This window comes from Phoca vitulina, unplaced genomic scaffold, assembly GCF_004348235.1.
Source record: "Phoca vitulina isolate PV1807 unplaced genomic scaffold, GSC_HSeal_1.0 scaffold44, whole genome shotgun sequence".
Classification (NCBI taxonomy): Eukaryota; Metazoa; Chordata; class Mammalia; order Carnivora; family Phocidae; genus Phoca; species Phoca vitulina.
The window spans coordinates 4559707-4585377 of NW_022589747.1; the positions used below are offsets into that span (position 1 = coordinate 4559707).

A 25671-nucleotide genomic window follows, 5' to 3' on the forward strand; every position below is an offset into this window, starting at 1 on the left:
CCCCCCCCCCCCCCCCCCCCCCCCCCCCCGCTGCATGGCCTGGAGCAGGTTCAGGGTCCCTCGTCACCAGCTAGGTGACATGTATTTTTTAGAAACTCCTGCTTTCTCCCCTAAAAAAGGTCAAAACAGTCCTCTACAACCTAGATGATGCTAAAAAATCTCCCAACTCCAACACACATAATAACCCCTTTCACGTGAGACTTGGATTTTCATGACAACATTCTTGAATGTCTGAACTGTAAAATGGGATTTTAAAACTGTTCTGTTTAAAAAAAAAATGGGTTTGTATCTATGCTGGCCACACTAGTCCCACACTACCAGGGTCTCCACAGATAACCACCAAGAGTTTTTCTTCTGCAGTTTGCAATTCTCAGGATCTGTCATTTTGAGAGCAACACTTTCCCCCACTGGTTCTAAAACCTGCAGTAACTAAGAAAGCAATAACGTCCCGCTGAACCATCCACATCCATTGCGCACTCTCCAGACCCACAGACATCAAGTTGCTTGCATACGAAGCCGTAAGAGGACGAAGGAGCTGCAGGAACGCCCCCTCATCTCCGTCGCCCGTCCCGTCTCCAGGACCAAGGACAGCTGCTTCTGCAAGCATGGAGCCTTGACGTGGAGCCCTTCAATCCGCGTGAGCTTGTGATCATCAACCTCACCGCGCGTTATGATGGCCCTCCATCCTCTTTCACTGAGACTATAACTCAAAGAAAAGGAATCCTCCTTTTGCCCACTGGCCCGGCAACTCCCTCCGGAACCATGTCACCAGGCTGCCCCACCCCCCCCCCCCCCACCCGAAAGAAGAATGGGGAATCTTCTCGAAGACAGCTGCGACATGTGGCCCGCAGATCGCACACAGGAGCCCCGGGGCTCTGCACAGGGAGGCAGCCTAGCAGGAGCGCCCTCTGCTACCTCGGGAGCTGAATTCCCTTGGCAGATGTCAAGGCAGAATGTCCTCTGCACAATTTCTAAGATGGCCATAAGAAACATCTTAGATAATAATAATTGATAATCTATTTTCAAATAGATAAAAGCTATTTAAAAAGCTCAATGAGCCACCGTCATTGGATAAGGACCAAAGACCAAAAAACCTAAAAAAAAAAAAAAAAAAACCCATGTTTCCTCACTGCCTCTTTTCTCTTTTCTACCTAAGCAGGTGCACACACGAAGGTCTCCACTGTCCTTCTGCTTCCATCTCTGGGCCACGCTGTGCAACAGAAGCGTCCACGACTGCAAACAGGTCGAGCCTGACAAGAGTCAGCCTTGTGCCGAGACATCTAGAAGCGCTAGAGTATGCCAGCCACGAATCTCAATAACCAACAGCAGCAGAAATAGAGCAATCATCAAACCCAGGTTTGCGCTGACTGCCCCTCCAACATCTGTGAAGTCAAGCCATGTCTAGCACCAACGCCCGAAGAGCTAGGTTTTTACATCACAAAGATTCAGGAGTTCTGGTCTCATGACGCTGACCACTTTCACAGAAGAGCAAAGACACCTGAGATGACGAGTCACCCAGGCCCCAGATCCAGCCGGCACTGACCCCCACAGCGCAAGATAACTCACTGCCGACCGGAAGGATGGGCCTTCCCGGGCCAGTCTGAGCTGTCTGCGGAGAAAAGTAAGTCTGCTGTGTTCCAGGAGTCATCTTCAAGCACTGAAGACGTGAGCAAAATAAATAAGGTCAGGGTAGACTGAAAGCATCCCCAACGGTTTGCCCCAACACCACAGACCAGCCCGAGCAGCAAGAAGAACTCGGTGCTATCCACGCGCATCCAGAGCAGCCAGCCTGGAAGAGAGAGACGGCTCTCCCGGTGCTTCATCCCCTGCCTTGCCTTGCCTGGACACCGTCTTCCTGACCAGTCTGATACCTGCTCTCCCCCAGCCCAGAACGCACGTGGCCCCAAGCCAGACACCCAGCCCTCGGCAGGAGGAGATCAAACCTGGGGAGGGGGATGGAAGGAAAAACGTGCTTTCCCACAAGCCTGGCCATCAGAGGTGTTTCCGGGTCAGTGCCCGATCCAGGGCTACCGGGTGGACATCCCCATGACTTACCCTAAGTACCCTGGTAACCGCGTTTCCCCCGCAGTGCACTCTGTCCAAATTCACTTTGGCCCTGTCACTTCTCTAAAACACTGAGCTTCAAGAAATAATGCCCGTTACCTTAGACGTAAGTACTCCAATACCCAAAGTTCTCAGAAACCTGTCAATACTTAACATTCTTACATGATCTGGGTTCTCTCGAGGAACTCCTGTCTCGCAGATACACTGGTCATCACCAATACCAGGGCAACAAGGCTCCCTGAGCGCCAACCAGATCCTGCCCCAACCCGGATGGACAGAAATAATAGCAAAAAATGGCTGTTTGGGGTTCCAAATCGGAGAATAATGGCAAAGAGATACACATGCAACATGAAACAAACAGGTGACTGATCAGGTGTCATGATTCTTCCGATGCAGTTAGGTGCTGAAGACTTCGAAGTCACCTGCTTCACTTTACAAACACTGGGTTTCTTTCAGGTGTCAACAGAATTCCAACAATCATTTTCATCTCGTGACTGAACCTCCTAAGGAGCCACATAATTAACCTCCAGCCCTCTTCCAAAAGAATTCAACCACCCTGTGCGAATAAAAGACTGTGGACGGAAAGCTCCGAGAGCCAAAGTGGAGACTTCCGTGTCCAGCCACGATGGACATCACACAACAAGGGAAGGGAAGCATCTGAGAGGTACAGGGAGGAGGACCACTGCCCGGGGGCCTCGGAGCATGAGGAAGAACGTGGGGGTGAGTTCCCCGGCTTCCCTTTCCCACAGATCCCGGACAGGGCACTGCAGAAGTCTCCAACCAGGAACCACCAACAGACCTGGGTAAGAAAAGCTTCCAGAAAGCCCGCCCCCAACCCCAAACAAAGGATGGGGGGAGGGGGAAGGTGGTCTAACAAAACCAAAAACCTTGTCCACAATAGCCATCCTACTGTAGCCAACAGCACTAGAAAAACCTCCCCACCCATCCCGGTCTCAGCAGGGTACGTGGGGGCTCATTTTCCCCCCCGCCCACCCAGCCCCTGACTTGGCGGGGGGGGCCCCACTCAGATCCCCTGGGCAGCATCCGCTGCCCAAAGGGGAGGGGATCTCAATGTCCCACCCAGCGGAAACAGACCCGATTCCCCTGCAGGAGTATGGCCAGGAGGGGCCACGGGGGGAGCTCTGCCTCTAATCCGTCCTGGCATTAAGGGAACAAGGAGGGAGAGGTGGGCTGAGTCGGCACTTGCTCCCCTCACCGCACCTCCCGTACCAGCAGGGTCGAGGGGGAACGGAGTGACCCCCGACAAGTGAGGAGGCCGTGCGTGTGCACCCTCCACTCCCCCACCCTGCCCCCAGGGGGCCCAGAGGGGCGCGGGGTCTCCCCTGCACTAGGCTGCGGGGAGGCTGCGCTCTGGGAAGGTGTGGACGTCCCCCGGAACCGCGACAAGGCGCCGTCCGCAGGTGGTACTTGCCGGGCCCAGCAGGCAGGGGACACGCAGCCCCACGCGGACTGCGGGCACCGCCTCCTCCGGGGAAACTGCCTGCTAAGGAGATGAAGCAGGACCCTGACTCTCACCCCCTAAAGCCGAGATGTCCAGAGTACAACTGAAAATCGCCTGTCACTCCAAGAACAAGGTCCATCGCGACCGGAACAAGAAAAGGCAACAGCAGACCCGCGGTGACAGGACTCCGGTTGGAACCGGCATGGATTTCAGAGCATCCATCATAAAAGTACGCCCCCCCCCCCCCCCCGGGCAATGACAGACTCCTGAAACAGGTGACACCGCAGAGCTGCACCTCCAAGCGACTCACAAGCAGGGTGCCAGCAGGTCTTCTTTCTTCCTTCAAGCTCATGGTCAGGGAGCTTTAGATTCCTTCCGTCCTGAGATCCCTCCTTCCGTTATTCCGGGAATAAGGTGCGGAGACCCAGCACAGCCAACAATGCCATCAGGTGTTTATCAGATGCAAGGACTCGACGGAGGGCAGAGATACGGGGCCGCACGATGCACGCGCAGCGAGGGACGGGGTCCGTGCCCCAGCAGCATCAGGGCGTGCCAGGGTAAGCGCCCCACGGGAGGCAGAAACAACATGGGCACTCCGTGGAAGAACACAACAAGTCTGCCAAAAGAGCGTCAGGAGGCCTTCGGCACAGAGTGGACGGCAGAAGCACAGTGAAACAGGGGAGCAGCGAAGGAGAGCGGAAAGAGAGAAGCGTGTGGTTCCCGAGGCCAGAAGGCGGGAGGAGGCCAGAGAGGAAGGCACAGCACGGCGTGCACGCCAGTTCCTTCGAGATCTCTCTGCACGGATGCTGGCCTCAAGCTGCGGCACAACTGGGACTGTCTGCCCTTAAAGACAGGAAGACAGAAGTCGCTCCATTTCTAGTTAGATGCCGAGAAGGTCTGGGAGTCGATCAGAGCGTAAATGGGGAGGAACGGCCTATCAACACAGCGGAGTAGAGAAATGGCTTCTACCTTCGCCGAGCCCGGTCTTGCTAAGCAGGTCTCACGAGCTGCGGCAGTAAGTAGCCCTCCCCTGGCTGCATCCCAAGGAGGCCCAGAGAGGCGCCGTCCTGCTGTGCGTGGGGTGGTGTGCGAGCCGCACCACTGGGGGCGGGCCCGCCTCTGCTGTTGGGCCAGAGCGCACTCGGGGGACGAGCCCCGCAGAGGGTGCGATGCAGTGGGCACAGGGCCTGGGGATGCGACGCCCTGACCCAAGTCAACCACCCTACAAACTCTCCAGCGAGAGCAACACAAGCAACCAGAAACTGGGGCCAGGGGACGACCAAGTTGCGGTCCCACTGGGGCCTCGTGGGAGCAAGAGTGGGAGAACAGAAATCGGGCAAGTAGGACATCCGTATCTTTCCCTCTCTCCTGCTACGACCCCAAAACATACGGGGCTCTTGGGGTGCAGTGACGGTGAAGAACAGAGGGAGGGCGGCCTAATGCCCAACGGATCTCCCCGCACTGTCACTGACCGCCCACAACCCCATCCCTCCAGGATCACGATTCCCACCGCGGGCTCACCCATATGCAGACGCTGGGTGCCCTGGTCGGAGCTGCCGCCCAAACTGAAGCCTGTAATTTATTAACTTCCCTGTTGGCCACTAACTGGTCCCTCCCAGACCCTCTTATTCTGTGTCACAGCATCTTCCTGAACCCCCGGGGTTTGGTACGGTAGCTGGTACCAAATGCGTGCTCTCCGGAACTTACCAAATGAACAGAAAAAGTCCGGAAAGCGAGAACTGATCGAATGGTTTCCGTCAAACACGTTATATGCCACGTTCAAGTTAGCGTAACTCGGGTCAGATTTGTTCTCTTTAACGCAGGGGATCATGGAGGACGCCACGGAGCCCCACCCTGCACCCGGCGGGGTCGGCACTGCCTTGCAGAGGACGCACACTCCAGACCACCCAGCACAACGGCCTGTGCACGCGGCCCACAGACCTGCACCCCTGCATGTCCCATGGAAGTGCGTTTTTGAAATTGTCTGGCCAGGACTAAGGATGCAGTGTGAGGCCAGGAATAATACAAACTGGCTTTTAGGGGCGCCTGGGGGCTCAGTCGGTGAAGTGTCTGCCTTTGGCTCAGGTCATGAGATCAGGGTCCTGGGATGGAGCCCCACATCGGGCTCCCTGCTCAGCGGGAAGCCTGCTCCCCCTGCTTGTGCTCACTTGCTCTCTCTCTCAAATAAATAAATAAAATCTTAAAAAACAAAAAACAAAAAACACTGGCTTTTAGAAAAATATAAGACTTTCTACCTTGGACTCATCCCTGGAGAAGCTCATCATGAGAGCTGTCAGTGACCACAGGGAAGACTCGAAGGCACCCACGTCCACTGTCCAGCCATCCCCCAGACCCAGGGGGCTCCGGGCCCCCCGAGCACTCAATGGGACCCACACATGCGGCAAAAGAGGACATCAGGACCCACACACGCTGCAAAAGAGGAGATCATGTGAGAGTTCAGGTCAAGAAAGCTAAAATGTTTCTGGAGGGGCGCCTGGGTGGCTCGGTCATTAAGCGTCTGCCTTTGGCTCAGGTCATCATCCCCAGGGTCCTGGGATCGAGCTCTGCGTTGGGCTCCCTGCTCAACGGGAAGCCTGCTTCTCCCTCTGCCACTCCCCCTGCTTGTGTTCCCTCTCTTGCTGTCTCTCTCTCTGTCAAATAAATAAATAAAATCTTTAAAATAAATAAATAAAATGTTTTTGGAAATTCCCTCCCTGGAGCAATCTCCAGGGATCCACCCCTTATTCACTACACCTGCTGACCTCTCTGGGCACTCAAACTCCACCAGCCCGGGGACAGACGGCCCCAGACCCAGCTCCCCACTCCCGGAGGGTAGACGCAGGAACGCCCCCCCCCACCGTGCCTTTCACGCCGGCGGACCCCACACCTAAGCCGCCATGGAGAATCAGATTTCAGGCCCCGAATGGGAGGATTCGCTGTGAGACGAGACTTAGTTTCATTGTGTGCCCGAGCCAAGAGGTCCCCGGCGAGGCTCTCGGCATCCGGGGGCTCGTGGCTTTGAAGGAGAAGCCGCGTTCAAATGCTAACAGGGAAAGAAAAGAACTAGAGGTGGAGGCTGCTCAGACAATCCAAGGAGTGGGGACAGGAGCGGCCAGGGGCGCTTCTTGCCTTTTTCCGGATGTGCGTCTCCCGCACTGTGATGACCCGCCAGGGACCCTCGAGGAAGCTCCCCGGGTCCCTGCTGAGCCAGAGGCAGCAGGAAGGTGCACAGGGGCCCAGCAGGATGGCTGCCCGCCGGTGGGAGCATCAGCCCGACCCATCGCCCCCCCACACTGGCCGCCTTCTGCACCCTGCCCCCCCGGAACTTCAGGAACTGTGTGGGCCCCGAGGACAGCAAAACCAGGGCCAAGCCAAGCGGCAGCTGACCAGCACCTGTGCCCCAGGTCTCAGACACCGAAGGGACGGAGCCATGATGAGGCACGATGAGCTACTTCTTCTCGCTCATTCTCCTACGAGACTTTTCTTTCTGCAGCCTCCCTCAAGAGCCACGCAGGGCACTCCTGTTCCTTTTCATCATCTCTGCTGTGACAAAGAGGGTCAGGGGCCTCGGTTTTGCAACAAACAGTGCGTCCTGATGGCATTGGTCCTCCAGGAGGGCGGCAGAAGTTTGAGGAGGTCATGGTTCCCGGGATGCCAGCCTCAGAGGAATGGGGAGCAGGAGCAGAAGCTACTCCCAACTCCGTGTGGGGGACGTTTTCTCTGTGAGGGCTCACAGGGGAAGGAAAAAAACCACACCCCAGAATAAAAACTCAATGGTCATGCTAGCTATCCAGAGAGAAAGAAACACGAAACCTTTTGAGGCTGAAACAGGACATGTAAAATGTCATTCGGCATCTACCATGAGGCTGACGCTCGAGAAGGGTCTGCTGAATAAACCCAATTAATCAAGGGATTCAAACCCTTTTGTTCTGCGTTGTAGACAGTTTAGGAAAACCCAAGCGCATCAAGGGTCATGGAAGGAGGCCACATAAAGTGGGCAAGCTGGAGAGAAAGCCCAGCACTCTTGTCCCAAGGACTATGGACCCCAATTCCTCGGCCCGGGGGCCCCTCTGTTAGGGGCTAAATCCAGATGTTCCCATGCTGAAGCCCTAACCCCAGAGCCTCAGAATGTTCTGTATTTGGAGAAAGGGTCTTCAAAGGGGTGATTGAGGTCAGATGAGGTGATAGGTGGGCCTTAATCCAAGAGGACTCACGTCCTTATAGGAAAAAGAGATTAGGACACAGAGGCACACGGAAAGGAGACCGTCACGCTAGGACCAGGGAGAAAGCGGCCGTCTTCGTGCCAGAGAGAAAGGCTAAAGCCACCTGCTAAAGGAGAATCGTCTCTGCTGACACCCTGATGTTGGACTTCTGGCCTCCAGAGCTGAGCCAAAATACACATCTGTGGTTCAAGCCACCCAGGCTGGGGTATTAGCTACGGCAGCCCGAGCTGACCGACCACTCTCCCACACCCACCGTCCTCCCTGGGAGCAAAGGCTCAAGCGGGCGCATTTGCTGGAACACTGTTCTGGCCTCGGCTCCCCCACTAATACACCCACAGAGAGCATGATAAGATCCCCACACCCCAGCCGACCGGGACAAAAGAAACAGTCCATGCCCAGGTGTAGCACTGAGGGGAAGACGCGCCAACACCTGCCCCGGACCTTCGTTATTGATGGGCCCCCCAATATCAGGACTAAGGTGGGGCAGACCCACACAAGTGGTGTTGGCAAACAAGGCCTGAGTCAAGAGCCGCACCCCCTCCCCCCGCTTCCATTCTGGCCTGTTACCAAACACAGCAGCTGCGAACCTCTGAGGGCTCATATGCACGTCTCAGGACAATCCAGGAGGTATCATCACCCCCTCTTGACAGAATACCAAGGGGGGCTGGAGAGGGAGAGGCGTGCGCACAGCGGGCATGAAGGGTGGTCTGCAGAGCCCCACTTGAGGCCCAGCGAGGAGAGGTCTCGGGCCACCCACCTCAGCCCAGTGAGCAAAGGGGCGGAGAGGGGCCACGGAGAGACAGGTGCACAGACTCCCTGCAGAAACCCCAGAATAAAGGAGCCATTGTTATGCCCAGGCCTGCAACGGCAAGCATTTATTGATCTCGGCTTAATCAATATTTAACAGACGATTCTCCTACTAAGAGAGAATCCTACACACCAGTGAAAACCCAATGGACCTTACCTGTCAGGGGCTTGCCCGGGCTCGGGTGGTTTGGCAGCCGCCTCAGCTTGACCAAGAGGACCCAGGTGAGAACCAGCTGCCGGTCACGGTCACGGCGCCTGCACTCCCCACGGCTCCATGCTCCGGCTCAGCATGGTGCTCACTCAACTCCAAAGCTGAAAGTCAAAGAGGCCGTCACTGAACACGCGGAACTTATGCAAACCTGCATTTTATGCTCTGCACCCAAGACTAAAATCTTTTAAAACAGACACACAGGATATCTTTTTTTTTTCAAGGAGATTTAATTTAAAAATTCTTCAAAGAGCAGAACGAGAAAGAAGTCCAAGAGGAGCAGGCTTCTAGTTGCCATGTCAACGGACTGCAGAGACAGATGCCTGCAGAGACCAGAGACCAGAGAAGCAAGGGAGGCAGCTCTGGGTCCCAGGCCACAGTCTGCACGTGTCCCCCCACCCCCAGGAAAAGCAAGTGCCCCCGAGGCGGGCGGGGTACAAATGCACAGACCTCTGCCCTCTTGCAAGGCCAAGTTCACCTGTAATTCATGCTTCGAGCCCAAATCAAAGCCCACATCCTTCCCAGGGTCCTCCCAGACTCCAGCCCTCACCCCACCCCACAGAGACCCCCCCCAGCTCAGCCCAAGTACCAGCCCCCCGGTACAGAAGCCTCCGCGGAACACCGTGCACGCATGTTTAACAGGAGGGGGCAGAAGCAGGTGGACCTGCCCTTTGAATCCTGGCTACTTGCTTTGATTCCCTCATGCAACTCATCTTTCCTGAGGGATGAGCAGGAGGACTGCTCTAGGCTCGAAGGACAGCGTCAGGACCAAGACAAAGCCTGGCCGAGCTTGGAGGTGAGTCTTTAGTCACCTGGGCGCTCCCCGACACAGTTTCCTCTGCAGGACAGTGCGCGGAAAGCCCACCTCCCCGAGGACTGTACTACATCACATCGGAATGCCACTGACTCTTCACAGGTCAAATGCAACATACTCCCACAGGGACTCAGTGGGGCGATCAGCACAGAGCAAGCGTGAGTCCAGGAGAGTCTTCATCAGAGCTGCTGCCTCTGTGTTTGAGCTGGTCCATGGGCTGCGACGTGGGTGCCCTTGGTGGGGAGAACAGAGCCCTAAACTAATTCTTTCTGATCACTCCACAGTGGAAATAAACCTGCCCTGCCTCTGACCTGCTACGGAAGAAGTCATGGACCTAGAACTTACTAGAAAACCAGCATGGAGCACAATGGCCAGGGATCAGGCGCGGGAGCCAGAGAGCCTCTTATGTCCTGACACCACCCTGTCTCAGCAGGTGACATCTAGGGGAGGCACTAAGCCTCTGAGTCCCCAGCTCCAAAATCAACATAACGACAGTATCTTCATCTAGAGTTTTTTTTTTTTTCTTCCATCTAAAGCTTTTTAAGAAGAAATGAGCCTGTAAAGATGTAGGACCCAACATGCGGTAAATATTAAAGGAATATACTAGATATGAACCATGACACGTCCCACATTCCCCCACGATCAGGTGCTAGACACTTGGCCACCCGCAAGCCTGCCGGTGTTCAGACGGGATGCTGATCTTCTCAGGACCGAAAGGGGGACACAGGATACAGGATTACGCGCCTGTTCAACACTGAACATCACCCGTCGATGCAAAGGCACTTTTAGTAAGGGCACCTGCTTTCACCCTCTCAAAGAATGTGCAAGTCTGAAACAGATTACAGCAATTATGTCCAGTGCAACGTCTCTAAATTCTAGTAGCTATGTTGACCACAAATTAAAAAAAAAAAAAAGTGAATGGTCAAATAAGAATGGGGCTCTTTGAAATGACAAAGGGCTGGAATGTGGGAAAATGGACTCTGGTCACATAACACCTCTGCTCCTGAAATTCTGAGACATTTCCCATCTTTTTCAGAGAAACTAGTCTTCCCTGGATTCTGATCCAAATGCCCCATGACTGCTTCCAAATGCGTCTTTTCTGCATAGGCCTTTAAATTTGCAACATACGCTTGGGAGGTTTGCCTTATTTTATAATGGGCAACATAAATTCATCTACTACTCGAGAAAAATGACACGCAGTTGCTTGTCAAGCTCATCGCCACTTCGACCATTTCTATTTTTAAGAAAGTGGATATTGAACTTCCCAGCAGACAGAACAAAGACAGGATGATTTCTGAACGTGGTGAGCTGGCAGATCTACTGAGATGCGTCCTCATCAACAGCAGGACCAAGCAAGAGGCACAGAGCCCCTGCTGCGAACAAGCCTCCAGGCGCCGTGAGCAACAGCCCGTCAGCACCCACGGCCACTGCCACTGCCACCAACACCGGCGGAACCACTGCTGGGGTGGTGACACGGAACAGTCACCGACCCTCTGCACCCTTCGCCCGTCAATCAAGACAGCGCGTCCCCTGCAAGCTCCCCATCAGACACGACGTGAACTTGAAATCCTACGTGCATGAACTTGGGCAAAACCAAACGTCTTTACTGACTTCCAAAGTATGGCAGAAACAAAGGACCCCTTGATTTCTGTGTAGCATCTGGGATATCTTCCCAAACTTCCAGAGTTTATATTAATCTTTCCTTCGGTCTAGCTTTTGCACACTAAATATTTAGAGTCATAACAGTGACTATTTAGACACTCAACAAATCCCACCTTCCGTGACGAGGATATTCAGTGTGTGCGGCCGCACCACTCTGGAACAGTCTATGCCTTTGCAAAAGGGGACGGAATGCCCTTAATTTAAAAAAAATAAATTCAATATTGTACGGATAGCGGAGTCCACTTGTGACAGCAAATTGAGAAAGACTAGTTGAGAAAGAGATCAATGGAATGGAAGTGAAGGAAAAGTCATTATAAAATGTCAGAACGCTAGTGCCGGAACCTGAGGACAGCCTTTAAAAGAGAAGCAAAAATCAAGCCGAAATTCCAAAATTCCACAGCTCACACCACTTTTAGTTGGTGCTCCTGCAGCCAGAAATGCCATCGTGACCTCCCTGGTCGAGAGGGCGGAATGTGAGGACAAAGGAAAGTGGCCACACCCAAATGCCAACATCGTCCTCTCGAACCACCCAACACACAGGAAGTGTTCAGCACAATGCAGCAGGGACTCCGTGGCCCGCGCCCAGGAAGGCCCTCCCTCCATGGCCCATCCACCAGCAGACCCTCCGGGGCTCCCACAGGGATGGCAAGCTGGCCCAGGTCAGGGGATCCCATCCCAACTGGCTGCCATCACAGAAACTGCCCTGACTTAATCAAAATGTATGCATGGGCCCAGAACAGGGTTCTCAACTCCACGGTCAAGCAGAACCAACAATCCTACCAGTCCTCACCGTGGGCCTTCCAGGAGCCACCGAGCAAGCTCAAACATGGGCTATCCAAAGGACCCCTGCCCGAGGCCTCCCCAACTGGACATGCTGCAAGACGGGGGGGCTGCCGCCAGGAAAGACACAGGAGACTTCCCTCGACAGCCAAAGTCAGCGGGACACAAGGGACAGGGTGAACGCACGCGCCCACGGACACGGTGACTGCCCGGAGAACGGGTGAACAGCCAACACACGCACGTTTTAGCTCAGTCCCCAGAACAGAAGAACAGCCCTACGTAAACTAAAGAACGTCGCCACTTGCCTGAGACATGGAAGAGACCTGGACTAACGGAAACATGTGAAGTTCCCAAATGGGAAGATGAAACCTCAGAGATTTTGATGCTCTTCAAAGCAATCAATTGAGGAAACTAAAGCTAGTTTTGTAAATGAGGTGCAGTTATCCATCTAAACGCATTAAAACTAACAAGATCAATCATGAGACCACCGATTGTAGCACATTAAGGGAGAGTTACTCTCATCTCAGACTAAATTATAGAGTAAAAATAGTTAAAATAGTGTGGTACCCGCACAGAGCTACATGCAAGAGGGTTCATCAGAAAGAGTGGGGCTGACCAACAGGAATGTTTGGATTTGCATCCCGTGCTCCACGAAGCATCCTAGTAAGAGCATGTCCGAATCATCAAGCTTCCACAACCTGGCACGGGGCTGAAATCCCGGGGTTGACCAGCTCTCCCAGACGGTCCTGCTGATGCCACCGAGGATGAAGGGGACGGCCGTGATGCCCATGGATGGCGATGACAGCCACCTTGATTGACAGCCTGTCATAGGTCACACGTCTCACCAGATGCTCAATAACCAATAATCAAACGGTTTTGAGGATTAAGTTGAAACAAGTAAATACAGAGAAGACATATAATGAAATGTAAAAATGAATGGTTCTTACTTAAGAACAAGGAAATACTGTCAATCCTTCAAAGCAGAATCATTATCCCATTTTAGGGATGAAGAAACCAAGGCTGGGATACGATGAGTACGTACCTCCCAAGGTCCCACAGCTAAGAAATGGAAGAGCCAGGACTGAACCAACAGGTATTTGAATCTGCCCCACCTATTTTATTATTTTGTTGATGAACAGCATTTGTAGGATAAGAAGAGAATAGAAAAATTTTGGCACTCATTTACCACGTTTCTCCTCATTTTTGTTCTTTTGGATCACATTGTTTGGAGCATATTTTATCATTTTATTTTAGAGAAGAAAAAAAAAAAAACGGTCCAAAATAAGGGCCTGAAATTCCAAGCACAGAGGATAACGGGGCGGGGGTGGGGGGGGGGATTCCCCTGATTTGCAGGTCAGAGATGGGGTGTAAAAGAGGGAACGTTCTTGACCTAATGAAAGCATCTACCAGAAACATCCAGCAGCCCAGTGGCCTACATAATGAGGCAGCACTGGTAACCTTGCCCTTAAAATTAGGGCCAGCAAGCCCAGATGCAGCAAGCCCCATGGCCACCCCCTAGATGATACAGCAAGGTACGAAACAGAAACCAGGCGTAGAAGTTGTCTAGAAAAAGCTAAGAAGCCAGCGTTATTTACAGGGGAAATTCAGGACCACCAGCTGAAGGCCGAGCTCCTGTCAGCATTTAATAAGGTCGGGATCCCAGAGCGACCCCCACGCCCTCAGTCTTTCAGGCAACAGCACCAAGCCAGTTAAAAAGTGTAGCAGTAAAGTGGTTTTATTCATAGAAGCAACAGAAATAACGTACTTAAGAAGTACGTATCAGATCCCGAGGAAAACCCAGAAACTCTGGTGAAGAACCTAGAAGAAATCAGAAAGAAGACGCCAAGGCGCAAACACAGCACTTTCTGGGAAGGGAAGCCCTCCCCTCGCTGCTCCTGCCCCAGGTAATGGGGGGGTGCACCCCCAGCCGACACCCCAGGTCTGCCAGGGACCCACGGCTTGCCTGTGGACAGGTGAAGAGGAACGAGACAGACACAGAAGTCAATAGAATGGGAACAGGATCCGGGTGGAGCTGAGCGACCATAGAGGAAGGAAAAGTAAGATCCAGGATAAGGGGCTATTGGTGCTCAGTAAGACACAGGCAGATCCTCACCGCCCACCATTCCCGATAGATGAATGACTTAATCATCATGAAACATAATAAGAGAAAGCACGGAAGAACAACGTTACGGAATCTGGGTGAGGAAGATCTTCCTAAGCAATATTTTCTCACCCTGGAAGCCAGGAAGGAAAATCCAACTCCTTCATGACACCCAGCCCTCTCTGCAAAATCAAAGGGCAAGCAAAAACCTTGGGGAGAAAAAAATAACTGGAAGCAAGGCAAATGCACCTGTCCCTGTCCCCCCTCCCCTGCTTGGCACAACCCACCGAGTCCCCCATCCTCACCCCTCCCTCCCACACCTGCCATCCAGTGGCACAGGTGCTCTGGCTACAGGAGCATGAGAAATCGGCCCACTACCCTCCTCCCCTCTCTGCTGCCAACACCAGGCCGCCGCGCTCATCCGACCTAGAACCAGCCTCAGCACCTGCTGTCCCCCGCACCCCCTCTCAAGCTGGCTTCAGATGCACCTGGACACCCCCCAACAGCAGTCTGACCCGGGGGCCCGACCCAGGGGCCCCACCTCCCCTCTGACCCACACTCACCTCACCCACCAGCCTCTTCCAGGAGCTCAGACACTGCCCGCCCTCTGGGATGTCCTCCCCTTCCTTCCCTGCTCTGCACCCAGACCCTGCTCAGCCCTGCTCCTCTGCCCAGGACTTCTCTGGCCCTACAGACACATCCAGCCGTTCTGTGGGCTCAATTCTCCTTCCGGCTCCCTCCCGCAAGGATGAAATGATGCAAATCCCGAAAGGTGCTTCTCACGGAACTGGCCAAAGGCAGCCTTCACCAAGGTGGAGGCAGAGATCAAGGAGGAAAGGAGCTGAGGAGGAGGAGGAGGGAGGGGATACTCTCACAGAAGGGGAAAGTGACAAACAGGTCCACGAATCCACCTGAATTAATGGCAGGAGAGGACCCAGGAGGACACAGACCATCAGTGACCGGGAGGGAGGCCAATCTGATGGCTCAGAGGGCGCAGCTGGGACCTTCACTCTATTCTACAGACTCTGGGTCTGAATGTTTGCAAGAAGGAACAGGAATCACATAATTTTAAAATTGATCTTCCTAGTCAAAAGTGCTTTTGTCAGGTTTCAGACCAGTGGTCCTGCTGCTTCTCCCCCCTTCCCACCCCTCACCCCAAAACCCCACCTGAGTCCCTCGTGATGCTCAAGCACGGTCTCCTTCCCTCGCCCTGTGGCTGGCTCTGCCCGCTCCCCTTTCTAGGAATTCCAGAGAAATCACAGCTCTCCGCGGAAAACAATGAGGCCATTAAGTGCTGTGGGCAAGTCACATGAACCGAGAACAGCCCAGAAGCTTCTAGAAATGCGAAAGACTCTGCCTCCCCTATTTTCTTTGTTTTGTTTTCCTTCCTTCCTTCTGCATTTTCTTTCTTCCCTCAGGAAGTTAGGAAAAAAAGCCAACAAGATAAAGAGGAAAGTAAGTGAAGACCCTATTATCTGTGGAGAAACTTCGCTATGTGATTTTGAGTCATGTTGAATGAGGCACCACCAACCACAGGTTAAGATTTCGCCCCTCGTCACAGAGGAAATCTGTGGGAAACAGAGTCATCTTGTGTGGATGCCCATCACCACCCCGAGAACAGCCCAAATCACGGGGCACGCCCCACGGTCCCATGTCCCCCCACCTCCAGAACCTTACATGCGAAAGACAATCACCTTTCCTCCTCAGTATCACTCAATACCCCCCGCAGGGAACAACTGGGGGTTCTAGGTTTGGGGGATAAAGTGTTACAAACATGTGTAAGGAAAAATGCTCCTTCAGTGCAGGGAATCGAGATTCTAGTAAGGACAAGGGAGATGCCAGAGAGTCTGTCCAGCCCGGAAACTGGCCCAGCATCTGGGCACAGAAAAGAACTGCTACAGTCTAATCACCTTTTATTACTTTTATCAAGTCTAGCAGTATGAATCTTCAGTGACCTTTAGTTATCCCCTTGTATTTAGCCCTTCTCAAGCCCTGCTCAGCCCTTCCAACAGCTCCTCCCCCCACCCTCCCCCTCCCCTCCTCTCCTCCCCTCCCCCTGTCCCCCCACCGTGTGAAGGCACAGTGAGGAGGGGCCCCCTGCACACCAGGAAGGGAGCCCTCACCACATAGGGAATCGGCCAGTGCCAGATCTTGGACCCATCCTCCAGAACTGTGAGAAGTAAATGTGTGCTGATTAAGCCCCCAGTCTGTGCTATTCCGTTAGGGCAGGCCCGAGCAGACTAAGACAAGGGTGGACGACGTACCGACTGCCCGGCCCCAGTACCACACCGCTCAAGGCAGGGGAGGGGGGGATGCCTCTGTAGATATAAATACCCCCACCCTGCAAAGACCGAACAGTCTCACACTCCTCCCTGAACCGGACCTCCTCTGGCCACACGGGCACCAGCTCAGGACACAAGGGCTCGGGGACTCTCTGCAGAACGCAGAATGTTCTGGTCAGACACACAGAGCCGGCCTCCATGCCTGCTGGTTCCACTCGAGAGTCGCAGGGTGGCAGCCCCCACGAGCCGTTCCCTCTCAAGGACCTTGCGGCCACGCTCAAAGTCTATCTTAGGACCTGAAGAACAGTTCCTACATGATCCTATCAAGGTGCATCTCTTAGATTCCACCTCCCAGTGAGCCCACTTTGACAGGACGCAATGGACCAGTCATCTCCTATTCATGGACGCAACCCATGACAGCCTGACAAGCGGGGTGACCAGCAGGGAGCTTACCCTCTTGCCACTTGCCACATCTTTCTGTCCTTCCCCATCCACTGCTTCACTCCTTTGTCATGTGCCAGGAGCCTGCGTCTGCCCCCCTTGACCCTGTTCCATCTGCCTGGGACTCAGGAGACCTGCTGAGCAAGTGGCAGAAACGCCCCCGATGCTCTCTGAACCTCAGGCTCCTTATCGGTGCCAGGAGGGCCTCGGGCACCTGCTCCTATGTCAGGGTTGGGAGTGAGAGCTATTTGGGTGAAGTCTTCTGCTTTGGGGCGCCTGGGTGACTCAGTTGGTTAAGCGTCTGCCTTTGGCTCAGATCATGATCTCAGGGTCCTGGGATGAGTCCCGTGTCAAGCTCCCTGCTCAGCGGGGAGCTTGCTTGTCCCTCTCCTTCTGCCCTTTGCCCCCTCCTGTGTGCTCTCTCTTGCTCTCTCTCAAATAAATAAAATCTTTTAAAAAAAGAAAAGGAAAAGAGAAAAGGAAAAAAAGGAAAGGAAAGAAAAAAGAAAAGAAAAAAGGAAAGGAAAGGAAAGGAAAGAAAAGAAAAAAAAGGAAAGGAAAGGAAAGGGAAAAGAAAAAAAAAGAAAACAGAAAAGAGAAAAGAAAAGAAAAGAAAAGGTCTTCTGCTTTCCAAACATCCGACAAAGCAGTTATGTCACAGACACCCTTGGGCGGGCGGCCTCTCATCACCCGTCCCGCTTACAGGTGGTTGTCCAGTGACGGGCAGATCACCGAGCAACACTTGGCGATTTTCCTCGGGACACCACCCTAAGGCTCTTGTAAGCCCAGGAGTTCAGGGCAGGCACCGAATGGCTTGTGTTACCTTCTCTAACAATCATTCCATGTTTATCTTTGTCCTGAAAGTCATGACTTTTTCCTTGACTCCATAAGCATTTACTGAGTGCTCACGACAGCCTCCATCCTGATGAGCACTCTCAACAAGATGGTCCCTAACCTTGTTTCTTGGGGGCAGTCGACGCAAGATGCAGGAGCGTGGCCAAGCCTTGGTCCACACCCCGCAAGGAAAACATGGGAAGAAAAGCAGTCTGTGGCATGCATGGCCAATCACTGCTTTTATCCGTTCTGCAAAAACTGGCATGAGCATGTTGAAACCCATCCCAAGTGAACTTGTCCTCAGGTATCTAGCAGGGGACGCCCAGCTGTTGCTAATCCGCGTGGGAAACAGCCCTACACAACTGGTCACTTCTCTAAGGAATCCCAGCTATTCACACATCCTTGACCCGAGAGCAGGTCCTCCTCCTGTCTGGGAAAGTCTGCCCCCCCCGGGACCAGAGGCACAGGGAAAGGGACAAAGCAGAGCCCCACTCACAGTCAGACGAGCAGAAACCTACCATGGGCGGGGGGCAGTTGCTGTTGCCAGCAAACCACGCTACACAGAGCCCGCCGCTTAGGAGAGGTGAATGCACCTCAAAATTTCCAGTGTTCCTCACGTCAATGCAGTCCTGGGGACAAGGCGGGGTCTTCCACTGGAAAGCTAACCCAGACCTCAGCTCCACCAACTGAAACCCACACTTCATACTCCAGTATTCAATTCTCCTCTTCCTGGTGATCGGAGCTATGAAAACAGTCACGACAGAGGAACTTCAAAAGGCCTCCCGTAGGGGGCCTGGGTGGCTCAGTCGGTGCAGGGTCCGACTCTTGGTTACGGCTCAGGTCCTGATCTCAGGGTTGTGGGATCGAGCCCCACGACAGGCTCTGTGCTCAGCGGCGTCTCCCTCTGCCCCCTCCCCTTCCCGTACTCCCTCTAAAATAAATCTTAAAAAAGAAAAAAAAAGGTCTCCTATAAGAATTACTAAAGGTAATCTAAATCCTTTCAGAATTCTATTACCTTCCACGACTGGGACGCCAAGTGCCCAGAGAGGTGGGAGCCACCTCACCCTACAGGGGCCCTCACAGGAAGGAAGCCGGCGTGGGAACCCGCGAAGGAATCTGTCCTTCACCTGCGTCAGCGACTGAAATGCTTTTCCTTTGCCAACAGAGATCGCGTAATCCTCACGTCCCCGGCCTCCCCTTCACACTTCCCGAGCTGACCCGTGCTCAACAGCCTGGATATGCTCTACGGCTTGTCATGCATCACCTGCATGGTAGAGTCAACAAATATTTGGTCCTTGTCCCAGTTCCCGGCACACGGCTCCTACAACTCCCGGAAGCTCCAGTGATGAGTGTCTTGTAGGCCGAATGAAGCAGGTGGCTGGGACCCCCTGACACCTTCAGGATGGGAGATGGATGGTCACCAGAAAGACCAGGCATGGTTAGGACGTGGAACTGTCCCTGCCTTCGTGACCTCCAGGGAAGGGACAGGGGCTAGAGGCTGAGTGACCTCCAGGGAAGGGGCAGGGGCTAGAGGCTGAGTGACCTCCAGGGAAGGGGCAGGGGCTAGAGGCTGAGTGACCTCCAGGGAAGGGGCAGGGGCTAGAGACTGAGCTAACTGCAAATGGCCAATGAGCTGATGAATTGTGCCTACCTACCGGAACCTCCACAAAACCCCATCCTTTAGGGTGGGAGGGAGCTTCAAGGTGGGTGAGCTCTTTGGGGTGCTAGGAGCCCCCGGGGAGAACATGGAAGGTCCACGTGCCCCTCTTTACCTATACCTTGCTCTATGTGTTTCTTCCATCTGGCCGTTCCTGAGTTGTAGCCTTTATCACAGACCTACAAATATAAGTAAAGTGCCTTCCTGAATTCCAGGAGCCATTCTAGCAAACTATCAAACTAAGAAGAGGGTCGCATCCCCATTCTATATTGATCTGGTCAGAAGTACGGGGGCCTGGGATTCAGCTGGCATCTGTAGTGGGGGCCCCTTTCTGGCGCAGTCTCGAGCCCTATAGCCCGTGGGGGGTGTGACACCTGTCTCAGATTCCTCTGCAGACACTTGAGTTTCCCGTGGGGAAACAGGACGGTGGCCAGGAGCTCTGCCCTACGATCTGGGCAGCCAGCCCCTCGCCACGACGTCTCACAGCCCTGGACTCGGCTGCACAGAGCTTCTATCCACATCCCACTCCCAAGCTGACCCCTCAGTGAACGCACATCGAGGGGGCACCAGCTGCTGGCACCAGCATCTCCCCACCGCATCCGTATCGTAGCCCCAGAAAGTACACGAATACACCAGAAGACAGAAGACCTGGGCTCCCCACCTCATCCGGTGCTCAGCAACTAGGGGCCATCTTCAGGGTGTCCCTGAGCTACAGAGGACACAAGAGACACAGAGATGAGCCACAGGGTCCTCACCAGGCAGAGGCCCTAGCATCCCAGCACCCCTGCCGCACCCCGCATCTGCATCTCCACCTGCAGCAGTCTCTCACGGGAGCCCCGACCTTGACCGACCTCACATGCCAAGGGCAACATCAAAACCACCTTCAGGATACTAACCCAGGGCGTCTCCCTCCCGAGCGCACACTGGGGTGTCCTGGAGGCCACAGGATGTGGGACCGAATGCAGAAGCAGGTTCTAGAACCCAGGCGCCTTCTGTTAAACCGGATCTTAAAGGGATTTACAAAATGTAAAATGACGACACTCTCATTACATTTTTTATTTGAAAACACAGCTATTTTTTTCTTAAGACATAGCCTTTATGTTTACATATAACAGATTTATTGTTCTTTTTTTTAAGATTTTATTTATTTATTTGACAAAGAGAAACACAGCAAGAGAGGGAATACAAGCAGGGGGAGTGGGAGAGGGAGAAGCAGGCTTCCCGCAGAGCAGGGAGCCCGATGTGGGGCTCGATCCCAGGACCCTGGGATCATGACCTGAGCCGAAGGCAGATGCTTAATGACTGAGCCACTCAGGCAACCCCGATTTATTCTTCTTTTTATGGAGGAATAAATATTTTGTAAATGTGTCTTTGTTTCTGCAACAGCAAAGATCAATATGCACGGTCACAAAAACACACGCGCTGTAGGGTCACCAGTCACTTTTAAGGGTGTGAAGCGGGTCCTGGAAGCAAACCTGTGAGGCCCACAGTCTCCACGGCCCGAGCAGCCCCAGGAGGTAAGGGGGATGCCCCCGGGGCCGCGGCCTCCCCCGGCACTCAGGACTTGGGCTTGGACAGGCCCCCAGGACAGGCTGCACCACCACCAACCACATTCACACAGCAAACCAAGGCTCTTGGGGAACAAGAGCCCTTAGAGACTCGGTCAATCAGAAAAGATTTCATGAACAATGATACTGGGTTTCAAAACTGTTCACCTGAGACAGGGCCATGAAAATAAATGAGGGCACTCCCTTTGGGGGCGGGGGCGGGGGCAGATCCGAGGTGGGGAGCCCAAGGGTCGTCACCTCTGAAGAGTAATTGCTCAACTGTGCTCCCCAAAGGCCTGTCCTGTGGGATTCTGGCAAGATGCACAGCTGGAAGCATTCAGAAGCATTCTTCCCTGCCTCCTGAATAAGCCACCAAACAGGGACAGTCAGAGAGAAAATGTCATACGTCCAGTATTTCCAGTTTTCTAGCAGAGTTCTGCAGGATGGGCAGCCTCCCCGGGGCTCCGGCACTGCGGAGTGTCACCATCTGCCCTCCGCCTCTCCCGTGAGAAACCTGGGCCTGAACTTGACGCTGCGCTCAGGGCACCCAGGGCACCTGCACAGATCTCCACCCAGACACGTTCTCCGTAATGTTGGTCCCAGCTGCTCCTCTCCTTGGGTTTAAACTGTCCAACATGGGAGACCAGAGCCCACAGCCGGAAGGGACACACTGTGGGGGACAGGGAGGGACACGGTGTCTCCCGGGGAAAACAGCACCCCACTCTCTCGCCCGCTGCAGGATTACCTCCCAGGACTGAGCACATGCTTAAGGGAAAAGAGGATCTATTTCTGACCTGAGAACGTAAGACTGACTCTGCTAAATGGGGCAAGGGCCTTCGTAACGCCTGTTATTTCTATCCATAAGGACGCACTACCGTGCAAGGGGAAAGACACCAGTGCCCCGAGCCTACCACGCTCTCCGCTGCAGGCCCAAACGGACCCTGAGAGGTACCTAAAAAGTCAAATGAATTCAAGTGGCACGTGTGTGCCCGAAACTTGACACCAGAAGGAACGGAGGCTAAGTGAGATGGCCACGCAGACGTACATCCGTTCAGGTGACGACCTCCACCTTCGTAACCGTCCAACGACCTCGAACATTGTGAGAAATAAAAAAGGAGTACAATCGTGCGAGGCCTGGTACAAGATCAGTTCCCTGCCTCCAAAAGGCCACTCCAAACCCAAGGCCTTGGCGGCCACACTCAAAACTAGGAGGCAGCCACCACACCTGAGAGCAAAGGCAGATGGATTACCACGTGACAGCACAGGGCAAAATAGGATTGCCTGTGTTCCCGAACCTCACTGCTTCTAGATCATTCTGAATCCAAGACCAGGGACTGTCAAGTACCCAGGATCTTTCCTACAAAACTCCCCCAGGGAAAGGAAATTAAGTGTTTGCTGAAGACCTACTATGTGCCAGGCACTGTGAAATGAATTTGCCTTTGATATCTAAAATGCAGAGAGTGGGACGCCTGGGTGGCTCAGTCAGTTAAGCGTCCCCCTTCAGCTCAGGTCAGGATCCCAGGGTCCTGGGATCCAGCCTCATGTGGGGCTCCCCGCTCAGTGGGGAGTCAGCTTCTCCCTCTCCCTCTGCCCCTGCTCATGCACTCACACGCTCTCTCTCAAATAAATAAAATCTTTAAAATGCTGAGAGCAAAGAAACAACATGCGTGGATGAAGTCCTTCCTCTTATCACACACAACCCCAGTCATTCAAGCAGGTGGGCCTTTGGTGGGAACACACCACCTCTCCCTTCTCCCTTCTCAGGGGAACAAAGAACGTGGGACTTGGGATCCAAAGCTCTGTGAGGACAAGTCTAACCTTTCCATCCACTCACGCCCGCTTGACCCTGAATGAGGCCTGTGACCAGGAGGTCTCCCACTTCCCCATCCATAGAAGGAAGACTCTCTCCCTCGCTTGCAGGGTTGTCCTGAGGGTCAAAGGCAGGGTCAGAGGCAAGCCAGGTAAGCTCAGTGCCAGGAATCCACCACCACCCCCTCCTTCTCAAGCAGCGGCAGGATGTTTGTCCAAGCAGTTTCTGGAGTCAGCTAGAAAATGCAAACACCTCTCCACTATCCAGCATAGCAACCGCAAGACTATGCTATCAAGAGCACCGTTAACCACCAATACAAGTTTCAGTGCTTTGTAAAAGGTTCTTCTAAATATAACTTACTCTACAAACGTTCACATCGAGGCAGCCTTCCTTAGAGCATTAGTTATAAGAGAAGATTCTAGAGAAACGAAGGACAACAAGCTGTAAGATGTACACGGCCCCCCCAAGCACACAAAGATTGGCAAAATGGCCATTATCAGTAATTTAAATGTAAATAAATTAAATCCTCAAAAGGCAGAGATTGGCAGGATGGAAAAATATAAAGACACATAATCCAACAATATGCTGTTTCCAGGAGACTCACTTTAGAACAAAAAACACAATCAGGTTCCAAGTGAAAAGACGGAAAAAGATTATTTCACGTTAACAGTGACAAAAAGAGAGGTGGGATAGCTATACCACCATCGGCCAAAATGTACTTAAAGTGAAAATTCTTAGAAAGTCAAAGAAGGACATTCTATATTGAGGATAGGGTCAATTCATCCAAAAGATTTAACAATTGGGGCGCCTGGGTGGCTCAGTAGGTTAAGCGTCTGCCTTCAGCTCCGGTCATGATCTCAGGGTCCTGGGATCGAGTCCCGTGTCGGGCTCCCTGCTCAGTGGGGAGCCCGCTTCTCCCTCTCCCGCTCCCTCCTGCCTGCCACTCCCCCCCTTGTGTTCTCTCTCGCTTTCTTTCTGTCAAATGAGTAAATACGCACTCCAAGGAAACTATAGACCAGTATCACTGATGAACGCTGATGCAAAAATCCTCAACAAAACGCAACGCTGGTAAACCGACTTTGGTAGTAGATTAAAAGGATGACACAACTGACCGGTGGGATTTATTCAAGAAATGCAGAGAAAGTTCAACCTACAAAAACCAATCAAGAGAACATACCACATTAATAGAATAAATGGAAAAAACTGACATGATCATCTCACTTGACGAAGAAAAAGCACTTGACAGAATTCATCACTCTGTCATGCTATACTCAACTAGGAACAGAAGATGTCTTGGTCCGTTCAGGCTACTATGACAAAGTGCCACACGGTGGGCAGTTTATAAAGAACACAAACTTATTGTTCACAGTTCCGAAAGCTGGAAATCCAAGAGCAGCATACCAGCATTATTGAGGGAGGGCTCTGTTCCAGGTCACAGACTTGTCATTGTACCTTCACAGGCCAGAAGAAGCTAGAGAGCTCTGTGGGATCTCTTTTACAAAAGCACTAATCCCATTCCTGAGGGCTCCACCCTCATGACCTAATCACCTCCTGAAGGCCCCCACCTACTAGGATTTCAACATAATGAATTTTGGGAGGACACCAAACATCCAGATGATAGCAAAAGGAAACTCTAACCATCAAAAAATTTTTCACATATGAAAAATCCCCAACAGCAGACTCAAAAGCAATAGAGTAAAAGCTTTCCCTCTAAGATCAAGAATAAGTCAAGGAGGGGGCACCTGGGTGGCTCCGTCAGTTAGGCATCTGCTTTTGGCTCAGGTCATGATATCAGAGTCCTGGGATCGAGCCCCACAGTGGGCTCCCTGCTCAGTGGGAGCCTGCTTCTCCCTCCCCCCGTCCCTCCCCCCAGCTCCTGCTCACTCGTTCTCTCTCTCAAATAAATAAAATCTTAAAAAAAAAAAAAAAGGCTAAGTCAAGGAGGCCTGCTTTCATCATTTCTATTCAACATAGTACTGGAAACTCTAGCCAGAGCAATTAGGCAAGAAAAATAAATACATGGTATCCAAATCGGAAAGAAAAAACTGAAGTTATCTCTATTCCCAGATGATGGGACTTTATATGCAGAAAACTCTATAAAGTTTGCAGATACACACAAAACTATTAGAATGAAATAATAAATTCATTAAGGTTATAGGATAAAAAATCAAGTTGTTTTTCTATATACAATGAACGATCCAAAAATGAAATTTAAGAAAATAATTCCATTTACAGTAGCATCAAGAACAATAATTAGGAATAAATTTAACCAAAGGTGAAAGACTTGTAACACTGAAGTCTATAAAATGTTGCTAGAGGAATACAAAAAAGACCTAGGGGTGCCTAGGTGGTTCAGTCGGTTAAGCATCTGCCTTCGGCTCAGGTCATGATCTCGGGGTCCTGGGATCGAGCCCCGTGTCAGGCTCCCTGCTCAGTGGGGAGCCTGCTTCTCACTCCCCCTCTGTCCCTCTCCTGCTCATGCTCTCTCTCTTGCTCACTCTCAAATAAATAAATAAAATCTTAAAAAAAAGAAAAAAGAATACAAAGAATAAGACGTAATAAGACAATATACCTCGTGTTCATGGATTGGAAGACTTGATAGCACTGTCCAAACAGCCTACAGATACAATGCTCTTCCCATCAAAATCCCACCAACATATTTTGCAGAAATATAAAGAATCGGGAAATATCAAGTATTGATGAGGACATGGAGAAACTGGAACGCTTGCCCACTGCAGATGGGAACGCAAAATGGTGCAGCCACTATGGAAAACAGTACAGCGGTTCCTCAGAAACACTAAAAACAGGATTACTATAAGATCCTGCAATTCTGCATCTAGGTATGCACCAAAAAAAAAAAAAAAAAAAATCTGAAAGCAGGGACTCAAACAGGTACTTGTATACCGATGTTTGTAAAAGCACTATTTGCAGAAGTCAAAAGGTAAGAAGAATCCAAATACCTATCAGCAGTTGAATGGA

General features: G+C 52.5%; 1 protein-coding gene across 2 annotated transcripts in view; it reads right to left on the bottom strand.

Moving 5' to 3' along the window:
• The window catches only part of GRB10 (growth factor receptor bound protein 10), a 174956-nt gene that overhangs the window by 133534 nt on the left and 15751 nt on the right, over positions 1-25671 (bottom strand). For both annotated transcript variants that reach the window (XM_032430475.1, XM_032430474.1), the window contains exon 2: positions 8714-8868. The gene's annotated coding sequence lies outside the window, so the exon portion shown is untranslated. The remainder of the gene's footprint in view (positions 1-8713; positions 8869-25671) is intronic.